This window comes from Priapulus caudatus, unplaced genomic scaffold, assembly GCF_000485595.1.
Source record: "Priapulus caudatus unplaced genomic scaffold, Priapulus_caudatus-5.0.1 Scaffold58, whole genome shotgun sequence".
NCBI lineage: Eukaryota > Metazoa > Priapulida > Priapulimorpha > Priapulimorphida > Priapulidae > Priapulus > Priapulus caudatus.
Window position 1 is genome coordinate 1,125,505 of NW_014577119.1, and position 11,407 is coordinate 1,136,911.

General features: G+C 47.5%; 1 long non-coding RNA gene across 1 annotated transcript in view; it reads right to left on the reverse strand.

The window, feature by feature from the left end:
- The window catches only part of LOC106821089, a 7,172-nt gene extending 6,801 nt beyond the window's left edge, over window positions 1-371 (reverse strand). The window contains exon 1 of the long non-coding RNA XR_001395694.1: window positions 213-371. This is a non-coding gene — a long non-coding RNA (uncharacterized LOC106821089). The remainder of the gene's footprint in view (window positions 1-212) is intronic.
- Window positions 372-11,407: the final 11,036 nt, after the last annotated feature.

The following is an 11,407-nucleotide window of genomic DNA, read 5'->3' on the forward strand; positions in this document are numbered from 1 at the left end:
AATTTTGAGTTTTTTGAAGCACGATTAGTCTAATTAATTACTACGGACCATTGTACAGCGTATCCATACAGCGCTGTACTTAAGCGGCAGCTTGGATACATTTGGAAACAACATGGAGTCAAATCCTGAGTTGGTGCAACTCTCTGTATATAGGGACCCTAGGGCTGGCACGCTGCTGATATTTACTAACGACGCCGACGTCGCGTTAACACTCGAGACTCGCGGGAGGCGAATTTTTTTTCCCTACACGTTATATCCATTGCAGAGTTTTGAGCTCCTCTGATTGACTGCATTGATTTGTTTTGACTCAACAAACCTTTAAAACAAGAGAACAAACGCCATTTGTAAATACTGTATTTCTTTTAGTTTATGATCGGTAGATAAGTAAGTTTTCTGATGTATTTTTCATTAAAAACAAACATTTCATTCATTAATATAAAATATAATATCACAATAATTACAATTCTTTGTGTAAATGTGTTATTTTCATCTTAATCTTAAGTTATGAGAGGGTCTGGGCTCTCGTAAGAGACGAGAGAGAAAAAAAGAGAAAAAATCCTAGAGCTAAACATCCTCGCGGAAGCAGTGCGTCTGCCGTGGCTTTTGACATGAGAGGAGTGGCGACCTCGTCGACGCGCGTGTATAGATGATATAGCGGTGGTGGACTACCGCGGCAGCACGGCTGGCTACTACTACTACTACTGGCTCTACTACACCGCGGCCAGAGCGCGCACGATAGAGCCCCGCACACAAAACTAACCACGAACTGACATCTTGACTGAGTAGTAGTAGTACATGGTGAGAGCCATGTATGTTGGCACTATGTTGGCACTATGTTGGCACTATGTTGGCCACTATGGCCACTATGGCCACTATGTTGGCACTAGTGAGCGCTAGTTCACGCGAAGATTTTTTATGATAACGCGGGAGTAGACCTTGCGACGAGAATTTGCCGCGATCTTCTACTGCAAGGATATGTTTTCGTAGGAAAATCTATACGAAATACTTTAGCACTTTATGGATAAATGCATAAATATATAATAATAACAATTACGACTTCTACAGAAGCGCTGGAGCGTTTCGTTTATAGAAGCGCGTCTTGTGGAAACTGTTGCAACGAGCGTTCAGCAACGACCCAGCGACACACCACGCACCGCACGTGTACACACACTACACGCTACACGTAGGTAATTATAAACTGTTCTTCGTGAATCGAGGAGACCAGGAAGGACATCACAGCCAATTAAACCTCGGCACGAAAACCTCGCGCGCTTGCCCTCAATGGAAGCCCGATCGGTAGAAGAGACACGGACAGGTTTTCATAAAGAGCACGTCTTTGATAACGCGCGCATCAAAGAGCTTTTTGCTAAACTCATTTGGCTTTGTGCGCGAATTAACGGCGGTCGTCTCATCTAGTTATGATCCGTAAGCAACGGTGACGCTGTCATTAGATTGCTGGATGTGGTGGGAACAAACCGTCTGTTTACCGCTGCTATACTGGCGCGTGCGTGCACACGCACCTGCGCTCGGCAACTGTGCTAATCATAAACCTAATATCATGAACGCATTTCTAACTCTAAAAGTATCCCTAACTCTAACCGTAACCTTATCCGAAACATCCTAACCACACCTTTAATTATAAACGTAACCCCAACTTTAACCATAAACCTGACCCAAATATCTTAGCCACCTCTAACCACTCACAATATCTTAACTCTAAACGTAACTCTAACTTTAACCCTAAAAAGATCCTAACCACCAATATAGCTCAAAAAGAAACCCCAAGTCCATAGCTCTCACCATAATCCTAAACCTGACGACACCTTTAACACTAAACGCAACCTACACTCCAACCCTAATCCCAATTAACCCAAATATCATAACCGCACCTGTATCTCTATACGCATCCCTAACACTATCCCTAATCCTCACCATTCATCTACCTCTAAACACTGCTTGAAATCAGAACCTAAACTTAATCATCATCCTAACGATGCCTTTAACTATAAACGCAACTCTTTGTTTAACACTAACCATAAGCCTAACCTTAACACCAACCCTAATCCTAACCCAAATAGCATAACCGCGCCTCGAACTCTAAATACTGTCCTAACGTTAACCATAATCCTAATGCTAACCGCACCTTTATCTCTAAATATAAACGCAACCCTAACACTAACCATTAATCTAACCGTGATCCTGACCCCCACCTGTAACTCTAACCGTAACCCATTACCGGTGACGGGCATAATCTCTACAGACAATGACAACTGACGATCGAGTGACATAATCGGCGCGAAATGTCGCAGACGATCACGTGACACAATTAGCGCGAAATGTCGCAGCCAGACGAGATCATAATTAGCATAATGCATGGCGTTTTTGTCTGAATTCATTTCATTTCTCATTTTCATTCGTTTTTGCAGCGAGAGCATATTGCGACCGCATCGTTTCGCGCGCGCGATATTGGTGACGTGACTCGACGGCGTGTAATTGTCCATAGGCTGGGCGAACCGACTCACCGCCACGTACGTAACCACGACAGGTTAATTGCACGGCTTCGCGGGTTCGCTTTACAACGTCACATTAATTAACGACTAATTACGGCGCTCATATATTCCGAATAGAATTTGAAATCGGACGCTAAAGTTCACCCGTGTCATATGATAAGTCCCGTGTTTCCGATTACGGCACGAGAAGGTTACGCTGTGATGACACAGCACGAAGCTGCCATTGCATCATCAGAGACGTCGGCGTGCAATACAGCGCAATATACAGTCTGGATATACCGCGAAGCGCGAGCCTTCTCGAGACCGTACCTCACTGATATCGGTGAGGGACAGGACACCGAGTGAAGGTTACGCCTCAAATATGCACTTAGTCTAGACTCAATATGTGATTTTACCGCGTAATTCACGTCGGTCCGTTCATAATATTGTTCCTCTCTGCTATCGAATACTTGAGACTATGGCTAGGTACACGTCTACGGTTATTAATTTGGGTTATTACATTCTCCCCATCTAGCTTAGTAGCTTAATTAACTAACAGCACAACGGCGTGTGGTTCTAGATGACAGCAGAATGAGTTCATTTTAATATTAGGCAGACGAAAGTTTCTTGTTTGCCGTCGAGCGGTAACTCTGGTAGGGGTCTGCGCGATAACGAAAGCGTCAGTCTACGTCGAATAGACTCATAATCATGTGTCTGTCTCACGCGAGTCCAATTAATTCATAATAATTCCTCGGACAGAAAAATAAACGAATAAATGAACGAATAAGTAAATAAATAAATAGATAGATAAACAAATAAATAAACATATTATTAAATAAATAAATAAATAAATAAATATTAAATAAAAAAGTAAAAATAAATTACGGTCAAACTTGTGCACTTTTTCGGGGTTATTCGCGTGACGTCATCATCGCTGCCGCCTAACATGACAAACGCCCTACGCGGAACCCGCGCTCCTCATACGACATCGCAATCGTTCGTTAAACGCTATTTGGCGGAAAATCGTTACCACCTCATTACGACCAACATCGCCAGGTGACGGGGTTACTGAAGCTTCGGCGATCACCCCGTACGCTATCAATCTTCCTCCGCCTGGCCAGGCGACGTGGGTGAAATTCGAATCGGAAAATTTCGACAGGGCGAAATCTCGCCAAGACAGCGGCGGCAAGGAGCATCAGTCGTGGACGAGATCAAACTAAAGCGCAGCTCGACGCGACGTGACTTAGAAGGCTTTTAGCTGTAGCCAGTTCAACAACGTGACATTAATGACGTGGCGACTCGGCGTGTCAGGTATATAACCTCAACGATTTATTTGCAAGAATTTCATTTGTCTTTGTCACAGCTTATAAGTGCGAGCACTGCGCCAATAATAAATTGAAGTACTATACGCGACCAGGAAAAACGGTTAAACTGAATGGCGTCCATGGCTCGCACTACGCCAGAAAGAAACTATAGTTACCTATACCTATACCTATACCTATAACTATAACCTATAACTATAGTTATATATACCTAACTCAGGATCACCTTTCTCTCAGTCTCGGATAGTGTATAGCTGTGTACACAGCTATTGCTGACGTCACGCACACCCCTACCGAAAAGCGACAGACAGGAAAACGCCGTTCACATCACTCGCCCCCACAATTACTCTTTCTAATTACGTTACAATTATGCACCAGGAAATAAACCGTCGAAAAGACAAACACGAACCGTTAGAATTGCGATTAATATTTTTACGAGATTTCATCTGCAACCGGCGGCAGAACCTTCGTGGCAATTCATCTTTATATTTAATCTCTTCTGCCACGAAGCCATCGCAGCTAGCGAGTACCGCCTGGAAAGCAGACGTGCGTCTCTGGCTTCTCTTTCCTGAGCAAACAGATCAAATAACAAGCATAAACAGCTCAGAAGCAGACCTGAATTATTGCCAAGTATATTATGCACGTGAAACGAAAAATAAAAGAGCTCCTGTCCTCGCGAGATTGCGATGATATCCGAAATTCAATCACCGTGCGTTTGGAGAGACGGCGGGTTGTGGTAGGTGAGGTGAGAGGCGGTGAGTGGCGGAGCCTGAGAGGTGGGTGGGGAGAGGTAAGAGGTGGGAAGAGGCGAGGCGTGAAAGGTGGGGAGAAGTGAGAGGTGGTGAGCGGTGGGATATGGGAGGTGAGGTTTGAGGCGATGAGCGGTGGGCCGTGAGAGATGGTGAGCGGTGGGGCGTGAGAGGTGGTGAGCGGTGGGGCGTGAGAGGTGGGGAGCGGTGGGGCGTGAGAGGTGGTGAGCGGTGGGGCGTGAGAGGTTAAAAGTGAGCAGTGGGGCGTGAGAGGTGTGGCAGACGGTGGGGCGTGAGGGTGGGGAGCGGTGGGGTGTGAGAGGTGGGGAGCGGTGGGCGTGAGAGTGTGAGCGTGGGGCGTGAGAAAGTGCGGTGGGACGGTGAAGGAGGATGCGTGAGCGGTGGGTGGCAGACGGTGGGCGGAGAGGCGGTGGGCGTAGAGAGGTAGGGAGGCGTGGGAGTGTGAGAGGTGGGGAGGGGCGTCGATGGGAAGCGGTGAGCGTGAGAGGGTGGAGAGGAGAGTGGGGGAGGGAGGACAAGTAGGTGTAGACGAGTAGTAATGGTGGTACGACGAGCGGACACTATATGTGATGGGGCGAGCCGTTATTGGATCGCGTGTATGTCTGTCTGAACTTTTTACGCCCATCCGTTCATCCTCGTCCTATTACGTCCGTCTATCCGTCATTCCGTCCCGTGCGATTCCTTCGTCACTCTATCTCGTCCATCGTCCCTCCACCGTCGTCTCTACCGTCAGTCTATGCCGTCCTTCCGTCGCGTCTATCCGGTCCTTTCCTATCCGTCGATCCTTTCCGTCACTTGAGCTTATCTGTCCTTGCTCGTCCGTCCATGCCCGTGCGGGTCCTCGTCAGTCTATCCGTCCTTCCGTCCGTTTATCCGTCCTTCAATCCGTCGATCCTTCAGTCAGTATCCGTCCTTCCGTCCGTCCATCCGTCGGTCTTCCGTCAGTCTATCCGTCTCCCGTCATCTATCCGTCCCTTCCATCCGTCAATCCTTCCGTCAGTGCTTGGCCGTCCTTCCGTCCGTCTATCCGTCTTTCTCGTCAGTCTAATCCGTCCTTCTGTCCGTCTATCCGTCCTTCCGCCCGTCTATCCGCCCGTCCGTCCATCTGTCGTCATTCCGGATCCGCCTAATGCCGCTCTAGCCGTCGCTATCCGGTCGGTCTCCGTCTATCCGGTCCTTGCCGTCCTCCGTCCAGTCTATCCGTGCCCTTCCTCTCTAACTCCTTCCCCGCGTCCGTCTATCACCGTTTTGTCGCGAGCTCGCTTGTCTCTCCCGCCACAGTTCCATTGTACGTTTCATCTGGCCATGTCTCTGCCACGTGTTCTGTCCCTCTCGCTGACTCCCTCTCTATCTGCTCCCGTTCTCTTCGCTTTCCCCGACTTCGCCTCTTTTCTTCTCTCGGCGCTGTACTATGCTCACATTGATAACTTCCCCGGGCAGCAGCAGTAATGTCAACATAACTTATGCAGAGTAAACCGCCGCTGATCCCCGCGTATAAAGTAACAGGAGACAAGCACGCACTCACACACACCACACCGCGCGCGCACACACACACAACACATCACACATAACCGTACACACACACACACAACACACACCACACACACACACACACACTACACACATACATCCCTCAGACAACACGGGAGTTCACGGTCACAGACACACAACACACACACACACACACACACACACACACACACACACACTCACACACGCACAACGACGCACAGCACGCACACACACAACACACACACACACACACCACACACACACACACACTCACACACCACACAACAGCCACACACACCAAGCACACACACACACATACACACGCCGTCCTGTATCCTCGCCGCACGCGACGGCAGACGGGATACGGCACCAGACCACGCACACGCACACTGACACACACACACAGACACCACACTGCACACACACACACCAGCACTTATGCACGCGAGATCACGTGACGACAATCGTTCAGCCATCGACCGGCGTCGGCGTGCTAGATGCCAGTAAACCACATCCAGACCGACACACCCACGTCGCGCGTGCCTAGATTGACCAGTGAAGACACACATCCGACAACATACCCAACGTGCGTCGCGTGCTAGATGCCAGTATAAAACCACATCCAGACAACATACCCACGTCGTCGCGTGCTAGATGCCCAGTAAACCAACATCCAGACAACATACCCACGTCGGTCGCGTGCTAGATGCCAGTAAACCACATCCGAGACAACATACCCCCACGTCGTCCGCGTGCTAGATGCCACTAAACCACAGTCCAGGACAACATACCCACGTCGTGGCGTGCTAGCTCCAGTTAAACCACATCACATGACAACATAACCCCACGTCGTCAGCGCGTCTAGATTGTCAGTAACCACATCCAGACAACCATACGCCCACGTCCGTCGCGTGCTAGATGCCAGTCAAACCACATCCAGACACATACCCACGTCGTTCGCGTGCTAGATGCCAGTAAACCAAACATCCAGACACACATACCACTCGTCGCCGTGCTAGAATGTCATAAACCAAACAATGCCAGACAAATACCACACTCGTCGGTGCTAAGATGCCCAGTAATCACCACATCCAGACAACATATCCCACACGTCGTCCGCGTGCTAGATGTCAGTAAACCAAAATCATCCAGACAACATACCCACGCGTCTCGCGTGCAGATGCCAGTAAACCACATCCAGACACACATACCCACGTCGTCGCGTGCATAGATGCCAAGTAAACCACATCCAGGACAACATACCCACGTCGTGGCGTGCTAGATGCCAGTAAGACCAACATCCAGACAACATACCCACCTGTCGTCACGTGCTAAGATGCCAGTAAACCACATTCCAGACAACATACCCAGTCGTCACGTGTAAGTGCAGTAAACCACGACATCCAGACACATAACGCCACGTCGTCGCGTGCTAGATGCCAATGCAGTAAACCACATCCAGAACACACACCCACGTCGTCGGGCGTGCTAAATGCCAGTAAACCAACATCCAGACAACATACCCCGTCGTCACGTGCTCACGATGCCAGTAAATCCACATCCAGAACACAACAACCGTCCACGTCGGTCGCGTGCTAGAATGCCAAGTAACCACAATGTCGCTAGACAAACATGACGCCACTGTCGTCGCCGTGCAGATGCCGATGCAGTAAAACCTACATCCAGACAACATAGCCCACGTCGTCGCGTGCTAGATGCCGATGCAGTAAACCAACATCCAGACAACGATACCCACGGTCGTCGCGTGTCATAGAATGCCATAAACCACATCCAGACAACAACATACCCCAACGTCGTCGCGTGCTAGCTGCCAGTAAACCACCATCCAGACAACATAACCACACGTCGTCGCGGTCTAGATGTTCAGTAAAGCACACATCAGACAACATAGACCCACGTCGCGCGTGCTAGTATGCCAGTAAACCACATCCAGACAACATACCACGTCGTCGCGTGCTAGATGCCAAGTTGAAAGCAACACATACAGAAAAACGAGTAACCCCACGTCGTCGCGCGTGCTAGATGCCATCAAACCACATCCAGGACAACATACCTCACGTCGTCGCGTGCTAGCTGCTAGTAAACCACCAACCAACAACATCCCACGTCGTCCGCGTGCTAGATGCCAGTAAACAGCACTCCAGAACAACATAAACCCACGTCGTCGCGTGCTAATGCGCGATAAACGGCACATCCAGACAACCATCCTGCGCACGTGCGTCGCGTGCTAGAATGCCAATAATACGCGACATCCAGACAACATGTACCACGATCGTCGTTGTCGTCGTCGTCACGATCGTCGGTATGGGAGTGAACGATGTAGGGATGATGTTGCGCGAACGTGCGGCTTGGCCCCGCGCGCAGCAGGCAAATCGCAGCGTACACTAACGCATACATAACATAAATCCAGCACCAGCAGACACATCGGTAACACGCACGCGGCACGCATCAACAACGCCGCCGCGCGCACAACGACACGCACGTATACACACGCACGCAGACATACCGTCGCCACGGCCAGCCAGCACGCACCTTACGGCACCGCACGCAAGAGCCAGGGAATTGCAAGTAATCATAATTTTATGGGCACCGATACGTATTTGTTTCAATATTTTAGGCGCGCACGAGCGGCAACAAGACACTATACACTCAGACACGCACGTACACCTAAGTCAGCCAAGCGAAACGTCCCGAACCACCTATCATAGCCGCTGCCGCGAGGCGGGACAAGGAAGAGTAATAGGGAGACGCGGCGGAGAGTAAAGTACGTAAGAAGCAACAAGTGGGAGAGACCGAGGCGCAGTAGGAGGAAGGAGGGAACGAGGAAGACAGGACGAGAAAACCGCGGAAGAGGCGAACGGTAGTAAGGAGAAAGACGGGAAAGCAGGAGGACAGTAAAGTGACAGGGGAGGAGGAAGACAGTGATTAGCGAGAAGGGCGGGTCCGCCTCTCCGGCCGTCTCCTCCGCGCGCGGACGCAGTGCGCTCCGCTAAAACCAAAACAGTCAGTTTATTGCGAAGGAGAGTGCAATTTTGTGAGCCTCGACAAGACGCAATAATGCGCCAAGAACGCACGGATTCATGCGCAAATGTCAACGATAGACGAATGACGACAGGGCAGCAGCGGGTACGTAATACGAGTACGCGACTCGATCACAGAGCTCGATACCAGAAGCGCACCGCCACTCGCTGCAGCGTGCCCTGCCCGTGTAGTGGAGCCGCATGGAGTGTATTCGCAGCGGGGCCGGTGTCAAGAAAAACATCGTAAAGTTACATGCTAATGTTAATGCTAGAGATAACACTTACGACTAATGTTAAAGTTACGCGAGAGTACGTTGACAGAAACCGCATCGCAGCTACAGGAAAACTTACGATGGCAGGAACTTCATAAATTGATGTTCCAAGGCTGCTGGATTGGATGAGAATCGATCACAAAATTCAAATTCAACACATAGTTGTACACACAGTATATTTATGCATATTTATGATGGCTAACCACATATCTAAAAATATTTGAGGACAAAACCACAGCAGGCGTCTTCGATTTATTTCGCACACAGACAAATTCCTCACACTGTAACACGAGACGCGAGAGTGCGTGGTCAGTGGCAGAGTATTTTAAAACAAGAGAAAATGCCATACGCCATTTGTAAATCGTTTTGTTTGTTTTACGAATCGGTAGATAATTAATGTTTTTGACATGTTTTCAAGAAAAAACACACATTTTTACTCATTAAATATAAGATATAACTTCACTTAATTGTAACTTCTGCGTGTAAATAGTGATTATTTATCATCGAGTGGAACGATTTCATAGGGTTTACTGATGGAAGGGAATGTTAAAACTAATGTTAAAACTAATTTTGCTTTCTGACAAGCGGGGCCCCAGCTTATCATATTAGTTTAGACGTTTTGGCGAAGATCGCTTACGAACTGTTTTACCGCCGCTCGATCGCAATAAGCAATAGATGAATACTTGTTAAAATGTCCGACGCACGTGTGCTTGTGAAGGAACCGAACTGTTCTGTCTGAAACTCGTGAATTTAGTAACGTTGAGAATGCATTATCTATTTTAGGCTTTACGCATATCACGAATTATGGACCTGTATGACGGAATAAGTGAACGCTAATGTCCCGCGGTGCATTCAGTCGCAAATAGACAGACGACCTTACATAGGCATACGCCGCAACTGACTAACACCAATACAAATACATTATATCATATATATATATATATAGTATATCGACAAATTAATTATTAACAATAATATTACTTATATATATATTTAATATTAATATATTATAATATATATTAATAATTATATATTAAATATTATATATATATATATATATAGCGATTTATCCCGGCTTCTTGTTCTTCTTGATAATTGTTTAATACGCGCCAACTTACACAAGGCAGAGCCTACATGTTTGGATAGGATATTCGGAAGATTACGCTGTAGCTCATAGCAGTAGTCTTGTGCTGGTCAGAAGATGCTCAGTAAAAACTGCTCAGCGGTCCACAGTCACTTAATTCAGTTTGTTCCCAGGCATTAACAGTAATCACAGCGTTAGACCCAATCACCTTGGCCCACTAATATTCCGCTATAAAAAATTACATTTGCAACCTGCTGTTGCTGGCGTACTTGAGCATGTGATTCATATAATTGCCACGGTACGCACAGCATCGCGTAGAACGCCACAACGCGGGCGAACTTACGACATGTCCAAATACCCGAGGCGAGGCACAATGTTCATTGATTGTTATTTTCACGTTTAAAAATTTCGAATCTAAATGATTGATTTCATCAACATATCCACAAATACAAAAATGCAGTAAAATATATTCTCACTTACTAGTGGATATGGTAACTTATATTACACCAAGTAAAAACTTACCACAAAAATTAACGCATATTTTTAGAGTATCAAATACATTAACACAGCCGCATTTCCTAGAGTGTCTGACAATTGCTTTGTCAAATAGCGCCACCCAAGAATGCATCTAATTCCGACCAAATTTGGCATCTGATTCGTGACGTAAAACCATTTCTAAGACTGGCCCGCGTCCTTTATTACCTTAATGCAAGTTAAAAAGACAAGCAAGTTCTTCTCTCATTTTTTTTTCGTTAGAAATCTCGCGAAGAAACAGAGTGACATCAACAATAACCAAACAACACAAAATCAACAAGGGAAATTCATTGTTGCATGTATTGGTAACGAAGTTAACCTCGTGACGTGTTCAGACAGACATGTTAAGTCTTACTGTAGACTATTATTGTTGACGCGAGCAA